The sequence below is a fragment of the Eschscholzia californica genome, unplaced genomic scaffold, assembly GCF_041429995.1.
Source record: "Eschscholzia californica isolate CP2 unplaced genomic scaffold, dmEscCali1.0.p SCAF_3, whole genome shotgun sequence".
NCBI lineage: Eukaryota > Viridiplantae > Streptophyta > Magnoliopsida > Ranunculales > Papaveraceae > Eschscholzia > Eschscholzia californica.
This window is the reverse complement of record NW_028238420.1, coordinates 24,134,357-24,145,531: the sequence shown is the minus strand read 5'-3', so window position 1 is coordinate 24,145,531 and position 11,175 is coordinate 24,134,357.

Here is an 11,175-nt window from a genome sequence, read left to right as displayed (position 1 = left end):
GGAGTTCGTACGGGGAAGTTGTGGAAGAAAGAAGTCGAGGTTCGGTCTTAAAACAAAGATTCTATGAAGGCACCCCCCTTGATTTCCAAGTGAAGATTAAAGCCCAAGTCTAAAACCCAAGAGCCTAGATATGAAGGAACAAAACCCAAGCCCAAAGAAGATGAAAGAAGGAAGAGATTTTGGAGGCACCCTCTTTATGAACTCAAGTTTGAGTCAAAGTCAAGTCTTGACTAAGTCTAGGGTTTGAGTAAAAAGAGAGGGTCAAGACACTATTCATCTTCTTCATCAATTGAACAACCAAGGAGAGAGAGAAAAAAAGAGGCTAAGGTTTTTGGGTGTTCTTGAACCCTAAGCTTCTAGGGTTTGAGGGGAAGAGAGGAAAAGAGAGAAGAAGGAGGTAGGAGTAGCCGGCCTTAGCTTGGCCGACCAAGCTAGGCCGGCCACATCAAGAGCCACCGGAAATCAGCAGCTCGGGCCGAGCTTGTTCTTCACGGGAAGAATCCGGCCACATCAAGAGCCGAGCACGGTCAAAACAGCAGCTCGGGCTGAGCTTGTAGCACCTTTCATGGCCGGGAAGAGCAACTCTAGCTCGGGTTATTCATGGCACATCTCGGGACGGCAAGGAGGTTGCTCGGGACGGTGGATTTCGCAATGAACACTAGCAGCTCGGGCCGAGCTTGTTTTGGCCGGATCTTTCTCATCTTTTGGCCGGATCTTCCTCATCTTTTGGCCGGATTATCTTAGGTGTTCCGGCAATCTTTTGGGCTCGAAACCATGGGGTTTTTATTCTATACATCATTGTCTAGCTTCCCATGTAGTTTGATTTGATTTTGGCTGAAAAATCTTTAGAGAGAGAAAGCTTGGTGAAGCTTTAATGGTGGATGTTCTTGAGATGGAGAAGATGATGATTGGTGCTATGGGGAAATCTGATTTTTACTCGGGGACACCCAAAGTTCACTATTAAAGGGAAATCCAGGAAATTGCTACGGGGAGATCGACTACACTTAGAGACTCATTTTTCTCGACGAACCTAGCCTCGAACCACATCGAAAAAGGGGGATTTCTCATCATCTTCTTTCCATTTCTTATTTAATCACCATGTTAGCTAAATCAAGTGTGTCGATTATATGAGATGAAATGTGATGAATTCGTAATTATGTTTAGTATGATTTGATGTTTTGATTATGAATTGATGTTCATTTAATTCGATTATCGTTTTGATCGTATTTTCATGTGTCTTGTCAAGCACTTCGCACAGTTAATAGACGAAACGAAGTATTCGATTTCGATCGTAGTCTAAGTCATATTTTCATGTGTCTTGTCATGCACTTCACATAGTTAGGCGACTAGACAACACTTTCGTTGACTCGGGATTAACCGATTATGATGTTTGTTTGACTAAGTATGATCTCCGGATATACGTAGTGCTTATAGACATCACCTTAGGAGTCGAACATCGGTTATACTTTGAACATTAGGTCGGACCATACATAGTTGTAGGTTTATCATTATCGGATTCTCGGTTCGACACCTCTCTCACTTATTTATCTCCCGACTCTTGTTTCTCCAACTCTTCTCTCGAATCTCTCTCGAATCTCTCTCGCCCATTTACTTTGTTGTTTAGTTCAGTTTTACTTGTTTTATTCTCTTCTTGTTGCTTACTCAATCATAAACCTCCCACTTTTATCTTGTTCTTTCCTTTTTAGTCTAAGTTAGTGAGTGACTCGTAGACCGGTGGGCTAGACTCTCCCGATAACCGACTACCAACCTATCCTTGGATTGATCCCGGCTTTGCCGGATTACTACTTGATACCTCCGCTTGGGTGTGCAACCTTTTCGGGTGCATCATGGGACTCTCCCATGATTATATATCTCATTCCCACTACTCATATCATCCTATTAAATAGCCATTCTTATGTGTAATCCGTTGTAGGATCCGTTTGAAGTTAGCCGCGAATTACTTCGTAATTCGACGATCGTAGTTGGTTTCTAGATAAACACTACGACCCCTAAATCAACCAGACTTGAGGATCTTCTTCATCAATTGTCCTATCCGACAATTTACTCGCATTGTATCTTTGGTCGAAGACATCTCCTTTAGACTCCCACTTGTACTTAGAATAAGTGCAATGCTCGATTCTCGTGTCAATTTGTATCTCATCTGATACGTCACATCTTTCAGACTTTCTTGATACCGAGCACAACTATCAAAGACAAACGATTAACTTTTAATCCGTTTGAGCGGGCCACGTATTTTCAGTTGCTACTCATCAAGCGGCCTTGAGACACTTTTCCTAATGTAATTAGGATGACACAATCCATTCATGTACTCCCACTCAACTTCATGTCTATCATCTCCTTCCCAGTATCCGCCTTTATAACCTCCTTTTACGGCGCAACGTTTAACGGAACCAAAGTTAGACATTCCTAACATAAGATGGGTGGAGCACTCATGTTTTGAGGAATCTCTCTAATTTTGTCAATGAGAAGTGTTTGACGTTCATCACGAGTGATGTACTTCTCATTTGAGGGTTATTCAGTGTATAATCCCAATTACCACCCAAGTAGTCGAGTCGAATACTCCTATTCCTATAGCCCATGAAACTGCGCTATCTCGTTGACCTCACGTGCTAGTCTTCCTTAGTCGTTGTTGTCCATGCAACGACCTGGACTAGGGAGAGGATAATAAATATTCCAAGTTCACTAAATAAGGTTTCATTCACCAGATCACGTATCTGATAAACCTATTCGGAATGTTTTATTATCCGTGGACTGTCGTTTAAATACTAAACCAAACTTAGACGACTATGAAATAACTAATTTATTTCCGATAAGGAGAGTTTGTAAATTTAAGCCTCTTCTGTAAAACTCCTTTTACCCACTCAATTTATTTGTCAAATATATCTTATGCCTTAGACTTATGTATGAATCTCATACTTTGTCTTTGGTGTTTGACTACGGATGTAGTCCATTTAAACTTTGCTAACTATCAATTAGTTTGAAGATTGCTTTCTTCAACCTTGATAATTTCCAGTAACCCTTACTAGTATTAAGGCTTTGATTCTTTTGTAGAATTTGCAACAGTTTCCGGCTTGAAACACTTTCAGCCTACTTTCCTTCCATGTCTGAAAGTTTGTTACGATGACTTGTTCAACTTTTGTACTACTTCATCTTTTAGCCTCCTAGCCCTAGGATGCTCTAAGTAGTGTTTCAGATTCTCCAAACCAAATTTGGATGTTGACATTGGTGTTCTGGATGTCTAAATGCTAATCATGTCCTACATGACCGACTTTATGTTTTGTACAAAGGTGTCTCTCTCATGATTGCTTGCTCATCGGTGTCTTCTGGACTCCGAGTCTTGCAACGCTCTCTGTCATGAGTTTTTGGGTCGAAGTTCTCATTGAGTTTTCCGAGTCATGGCCCTTTCGAATTTGGACTTCAAGAATCTTGGCGTACCAAGGTTTCTTAATCCTATCTGCTAATGTCAAAAATTGGCCTTCCGTTAAATCAACATGAAAAAGGGAGTTGATGCATGACAACCTCCGTTATGTATGATTATTCCGTTATGTTGGTTGTTATTCAACTTACCGTTCCTCCTTCCAGCACTGCTTCTTGCTTTGCTTTTCTTTATTCCAGCTCCTCGTTCCTGCTCCTGTTCGTCTGTTCCCGAGGGGGAAAACCTGCAAAGGGTTCGAAAACCGCTCCGACGCTCAATCCAGTCAGGGTGCTCTTTGCAGTAAAAGAATGAATATTGATTGATCCTTTTTGGTGGCGAGTTATGAGAACTCTCTGTTTTTTGTGATATTTTTTGGGTAAAGAGATCGTGTCCTGTGAAGGACGATGTGGGGGGATTTTTATAAACGATATTAGGCCGAATGCGATTAGTGGCGGTGGTAAGGCGGTTGTCGTCAAACCGAAGGAGAAGTTTCCTCTCTTGAATAACTAGGATTTCTCTTAGAGTCTATCCCGGATCTTTGATAAGTGGAAGAACCCAAGTTCAAGGATTCTCCGTAGATATCTTGCCGATGTGATAGACTCTAAAGGAGAAGTTTCCTCCTTTAGATACGTGAAGTACAAACTGGCTTAAACTCGTCGAGATGTGTAGCCGACTGAGATCTTTCTAGAAGTTTCGGGATTAAGTCGGTAGGTCGCTTGGCGCTGCTGCCTCCCCAGTTCTGGGCGTAAGACACTAGACGAACCTGTGCGGACCCCCCTTACTCCTTTGAAGACCCCAAGGCTGATTAGTCCATGCTAAGGGCGTTTTGCAGGGCTGGTTTCTTCTGGCCGACCTCCCAGTTAGGGGAATATTCGATGGACCATCAGGGGCTCAGCTGTCCTGCCACCTTAAGCTGGGTTGACCCAGTATACTTCAGGTCTGATAATGACTCTTCAGACGTTAGTCAACGTCTGCACATTTTGGTTTTTCAAAGCTGCATATTCTTGAGCTGATTTGTACCGAGTTGGTAGTGACCGCTAATGGTAAAACCTCTTTTCTCTTAGGCTGTATTCGCCAGAACTGATTCAAGTTGTGTTTGCCTTGGACGCGTGGTTTGTTCTCCCGAGTCATGTTTCGACTTCTGCTCAAGTAATTAATTTTCTTTCCATGCGTGATTTTGGGACGTCACGTATTTGATCTTTTGATCACGCGTTTTCGGCACCGATACTTTTGGGCTACTAGCACACGGCTGTTATTTCAGCATGGGTGGACACGTGGTGCCTTGTTAGTGGGAGAATAGGCACGTTCCTTAGGGTTCTATTAACTCCTATGCCGGTTTTGATCAATCCGAACCATCGATGATTTTAACCAACAGTTGAAGGGGTTCTGGGGTTTTTCTAGGACGTAGTGGTTGCTGCCACGTGTCCTACGTCTATTGGCTTCCTTCGCATTGGCTCGGATCCGAGTCTTTCTTCTTGCGAGATTTGTATATATTTAAGTGTCTTGATTTGCTGCAACTATTCCCTTCTCGCCTTCTCTGCTTAGCGAAACCTTCATTTCTTTGACCTCCTTCCTTTGTTTACTGTTGCGTGTCTCTTCTTCTTTTTTGGCGAGTGACATGGCTACTCCTCCCCCTGCTGCTAATTTTTCCGGTCAAATGCATTTCCACAGTCGGATGACTTAACAAGACATTGATACTCTCCAGGCTGATCATATGATTTCGACCACCGTCGAACTCATTCTTCCGTCTCCTGAAGATAAGATCTGCTTCACCGATAATCGTCGTGTCAGTGTTTATGAAGTTTTCTTTAACTTGGGTTTGTTGTTTCCCTTCCCAATTTTTCTTGTTGAACTGCTGAATCATTATGGGCTTCAACTCTTTCAATTAAGCCCCAATGCTGTGATGACCATTATGGCGTTCTACTTCTTCTGTCTTCAACGGGGTGAGAAGGCTAGTCTTTATGCTTTTGATAAGATCTTCTCTGTCAAGTCCAGTGATCGATGTTGGCACTATTTTTCTTCCCGTATTGGTCTGTTCTTCTCTGCTCCCAACATCCCCAAGGATTATAAGGACAGGTTCCTTTTTGTCCGTACTTCTCTTGCAACTGAGGATTTTGGGTTTGTCTCTCGTGCCCCTGGTTCTTCTCACGATCGCCCCAAGATCGTTCCTGACGCCGGAGACGTCAACTGTCTTGAAATTCTGGCCGCTTTGGATAAAGGGAAAGAGGGGTTAATCCCTGAAAGTATTGCTAATTTGCAGGCCCTCCATCAAGATCAAGTGCTTCCTTCTCTTCCCGGTGAGGTTTTGCTAGAAATATCTTTCTTCTCTTTTCTTTTCTGGACACACACATTTTTTTTTCATTTTTTTTTTTTTAATTATCCATTCTCTTCTATCGCCAGGGTTCCTAAGGAAACAGTCCAGAGTCGACGACCTTCCATCTTCTTCCGGTGTAAAGAAATCTCGTACTAAGTCCGCGGTTGGCCGGAGCTCGGCTGGCGTCGCCATTCGCGAACCTGATAGTCCGGCTTCCCCATCAGTTCCTATCAGCTCCTCTCTTGATGCTCCCCTCTAGATTAGAAGCGGTACTATTGCTTCTAGGACTAGGGCAAGTATCCATTCTTCGGCTGATGATGGGCCTAGAAAGTTTCCTTAAATAGGTCTACACCCGCAAGTGCACGGGTGTCAAGTTGTAATATTTCCGGAAAGACCGGTTCGTTCCTCAGAGACTAGTTAAATTTATTCTAAAACTAGTAAGTAATAAGATTTTAAAATGATTTGGTTTTGGTTTTGAAATGAATAAAATATTAAAATAAAATCACGGGAAGAAAATAAATACAAATGATACAAGGAACTCAAATGGGGGAGATCCTAAACTTTCTAAATTCACCACATAAAATCATTTTTAATAATAAATATTTAGTCAAATTAAATCACTTTCTTTTTATAACTCAGAATTTCGGAAAATGAATTATCCTAATTCCGGGAGATGTTTTTGTTAAAACTCAATTAAAATTTTGAATATGGTTTCATCACTAAACCCTAGATTAGAGGATTAGATAATCATAATACGAGATTAAAGTACATATAAAGAATAAAAGAGAAATAGGGAGAAAACTAAACCTTCGCTGGAAATGATTTCCTGTCTGCAGCCAAACGCACCCCTAAGGGAAATATTTTTCTTTTGTTTTTACTGTACAGACAAACAGACCCTTAATGAAACCGATTTGTCGTCTTCTCGGAAATATTTTCTCTGTTGGAAGACTATTTTCTCGTCTTCTTGGAAGTATTTTCCTCCTCACAATTCTCTCTGTTTCTACTGTTTTCTCTTTCTTTCAATCTCTTTTTCTTATACAACTAAGATCAAATAAGTACATAGAAGTAAAAAGAATGGAGAAGCAACAAATGTTTAATTGATTCTTCGGTTTCTCTCTCTTTCTGTCTACAAATCTCCTTCTCTGTTTTCTGTCTCACTCTAATTCTCTCTACAATTTACTCTCTCTCTCTCTCTGTTTCCTTTCTCTCACTGAAATAAAGAAAAAAGTAGAAGAAGAAGAAGAAGAAGAAGAAAATGATAATGGTATTTGGTTTTCACTCCCTCTGTTCTTTACATTTGGTTGAGCTTCAGAGAGGATTTTTGCCCCCAATCGAGAGATCTCCTTATGCTCTGTTTCTGTTATTCATATATAGAGAAGAAGAATCAGTCTCTCCCCTCTAAAATATCTACTCGAATCACCCTTTATCTCTTTCTAATTTCTTTCCTTCTCAATCAAATCTTCCAAAAATATCCAGCTCTCTCCCTGTCCTGCTATCATTGATCGAGAGCTTTCTCTCTCTCAAATAGACTCTCTCTCTCTCCGATCTTTCTGTTTGGGTTGAGAAAACCAGTTTCTCTCTATCTCGATTATCTTCTTTCCATTATCTTCTAAATCCTCTTATGATTCTCTCTCTAAAACTTTCTAAGAAAGAAAATATCCCCAGCTCATCACAGTTATCTTCAAGAAAAATACTCAGACTTCTCTCTTTCCATCTTTGTTCTCTACTGATAGAAATCCGAGAGAATAGAGGAGAGATGGTTTCTCCAAAAATAGTGGCCAATAGGAGTTGGCTGTTATGTGAAGACGATATAGTGTATCGCGAGAGAGTGGTGAACGTTACATCGCTGCTTGAGATGGGCCCACATGTCCGTGAAAACAATCCAGCCGGTAGATCGTGACGGGGTCCTCGGTTATCTTGCGTCGCGTTACATTGAATCAGTTGCTTAGATAAATACCAAAGACGTCCCGCTTCTTCACAACAGTGTACCGAGATATCATTCGCACCGTTGGATTTCTCCACGTCCTCGCGCTAGATCCGCGCCACGTGTTACAGAAAGATTTGTGTTGGCCTCTGCCAAACTGATTTTGACTTGAACTTTGACTAGTTATATTTCTCTCATCCAAACTCCGATTAGACTCCCGTTTTCGCCCACGAGTTCGTCTTAAACTCTAGTTTCATCCGACTATCAAAATAGACCAAACTACCAGTGCACCATTAACACCAAATTACCGAAATGCCCCTAATGTGTCAATCTCCCGATTTTAACCGTTTTTCGCGCTCAATTCCATAGAAGACACCTAACAAGAGAATCAAGTAATTCATGAGAGTAACTGCTCGAAATGGGCTAACTAACCCGAGTTAAGAGATTCAGATGGGACATTTTCATGTCTCGTCAAACATCCCCAAACTTAGATTTTGCTAATCCTCGAGCAAAACAGAGAATAAAACTAAACCCACTTCACCACTTTCGTAGGGAATCACGATTGCACTTAGCCCGTGCAACAAGCCGTTAAACCTCTAGGTTACCCAAGAGGACGAGTTTTGTCTCGTGAGGTTTTGGAGTGAATATACCCACAAAATTCAAAGATCAAAAATGCAAAAGGGTCTAAATATGATGTTGACTAAAAATGTTCATCCGGTAGATTTTCGAAAGTTAATAGAAATGAAATCCAAGTCAATCAAACGTTAAAAATATCTTCACTAGTAATCAAGACTCGAAGTGCACGTGACAAGCCAATATAAGTATCATTTCGATTCTGAAAAGACAAGACCTCGATTACCGTCTCGATACATTTCGCCTCAACTACTGCCTCACGGTCATACACTCAAAAATTAAAGTCACTCAGAAATGGTTCACTCAATGTGTGAGTATGAGTATAAAGGAAACTCCACACATTACAAAAGACAGACTAAAATTTTTGATGAACGACTGATTTCATAGCAAAGAAACAACCACTAATACGGAATGGGGAAGCTTACCTACTCTTCTCACCTGATCTACTATCTAACAGTGTTTCTTAGAGGTAAATATGCTCTAATGGTGAGGTAAACTAGAACTCCTGAGAACTCGACGTCTTCAAATCTTCAAGAATTAATTCAAGGGATAAACATTAAACTAAATAAACGCACTTTTTTTTTCTTTAATTTTTCAATTTCTTTTTTTTTTTTTTTCTTTTTTTTTCATGGGACACATATATAATACATAGATCACTTTCTTGGTACTACTCTTTCCTTGGGTAAAACTCTCTATACTTTGCTTCATGCCTCATTCTCAGGGTTCTAAGTTCCTATCTTCCTCTAGTTGACATTGTTTTCAAGTTTCTCAGACTACAAAAGTAAAGTTTGCATTCCTGAGGTCATTCCTAGTGGTTGTAAAATGTGAACTCAAGAGATCAAGTGAGCTCTAATAAATATTGCGAGGTTGAGTAGCTCTTCACTCTACTCGGAATTAGCTCAGAAGAAGTCACTCAAAACAAAAAGAAAGGCCCAGAATCTCACATAGGTTAAGTTTGCTTAAGCTCTCTCAGAAAAGTCAACTCTTCACCTATCTAACACTCACATGGCTAGTGCACAGACAACCTCAAGACTCGAAATTCGTGGAAAAACCTTTAGCAAAATCTTAGTACAACCAACTAGACTCTATAACTATTAACAAGCAAAAACAACTAGACTCACCTTTTCAATCCAAAAATTCAAAATTTTAAACCCTTTTGAATTTTTGAAATAAGGACTTAGCAAAAATTTCAATACCCTATCCCCAAACTTAAACTGAACATTGTCCTCAATGTTCTGAAGACTATGCAAAAAATAACAGGGTGAAGGGAATTACCTGATTCCAACGTCCTAACGGTGGGTTGCCTCCCAGAAAGCGCTAAGTTTAACGTCTTTAGCTAGAAGAAACAGATGATTCGAAAAATAGAAAAGATTATACCTACTGGATTACAGAAGCGTAACTAACTGTAAACCAATAATCGATACATCTGTGGGTCCACCCAAAACACAAAGTTTTCAGTGAACGATAGTCTCACATTTTTGTGAATTGCACAGAGTGCATGTGAGACTATCAGATAAGAAGGGAAATCCCCAAACTTAGTGGATGCACAGTCCACTAAGTAACTATAAATGCTAGGACCAATGTCTAGAAAGTTATCGAAAGGATCGACATAATAATGAAGGGCCAATATATCCGTCGAAGGCAAAAAATCATCTGCAAGCTTAGTGGACAGAATATCCACTATCTCGAAAGACGTTCTTGAGAAGGCGTCTAAAGTGTAACAAAAGGGATCGACAACCGAGTCTGAGGCCATGTGAAAGGTTAAACTAGACTCTAAGGGTAAGGCAATATGCTCGGGGACCAAGTCAAGGTCCATGGTTTCCTTAGGTAAACAGTCTGACAAACTATCCAACATGTCTCTAGCATCATCAATGTCCTCAAAGACATCTGCGGCCTCGCAGTCATTTATAGTGTCATGCCTGCCTAACAATTCATCTAAGACTGACTCCTTACAAGTGTCAAATGTCGGAAAGTTTATAATAGTGTCATTCCCAAACTTGCTCATAGCGCCATCATCTTGAATATCAACGTCTAGTGTAGTCCTATCATGGTGAGGCGACACGGGTGGAGGAAACAAGACAACATCAAACCTTTCAGGCTCTAGGGTATTCTCAGTAAATTCATCGACATTTAACTTAGTACTAGGGTTAGACGTATTAACCTCGTCATCGTACCTAGTACCTTCCTGAGTTTGGGGTGGTGAAACCCCTTCCTCGTCCGCGAATAACTGTGACTTAAGCATTTTCACCTGTTGAGTCAAGGACTCGATCTCCTGCTGTGTTTGAGTCGCAAATTGTGACATCATCTCCCTGAGACGACTCGTGGACTCTTCAAGAATCTCCCTATAACTATTGTAATTAAATGAAGACTGTTGATCATAACTCCCACCGTACATATTAGGATCATATCTGCCTCTAAAGTCATTGGTCTCTCATTATATTTGACGGCGGACCATATCTATCACTGATCGAGCCATCTCTACACATTTGTTGATAATCTCCTAATGTCATATGAGATCGATCAGGCTCATATGGTCTATTCCACTCACTAATCGGACCATCTCTACATATTTGTTGATAATCTCCAAATGTGATACCAGCTCGGTTAGGCTCGTTTCTACATATTTGTTTGTATTCCCCGAAGGTCATACCAGGTCAGTTAGGCTCAACTTGCCTATTCCCCTCGTTAAGTCGTTGCTAATCTCTTAGAGTCATACCAGGTCAGTTAAGCCAGTTTTTACGCAACTGTTGGTATTCTCTTAAGGTTATATCAGGTCGATTGATGACGAGTCCCTTTAGATCAAGGTCATCATCATCAACAGGGTACGTCCAACCATTAGAAAAATGTGCCATGATAGTAAGGCACGGT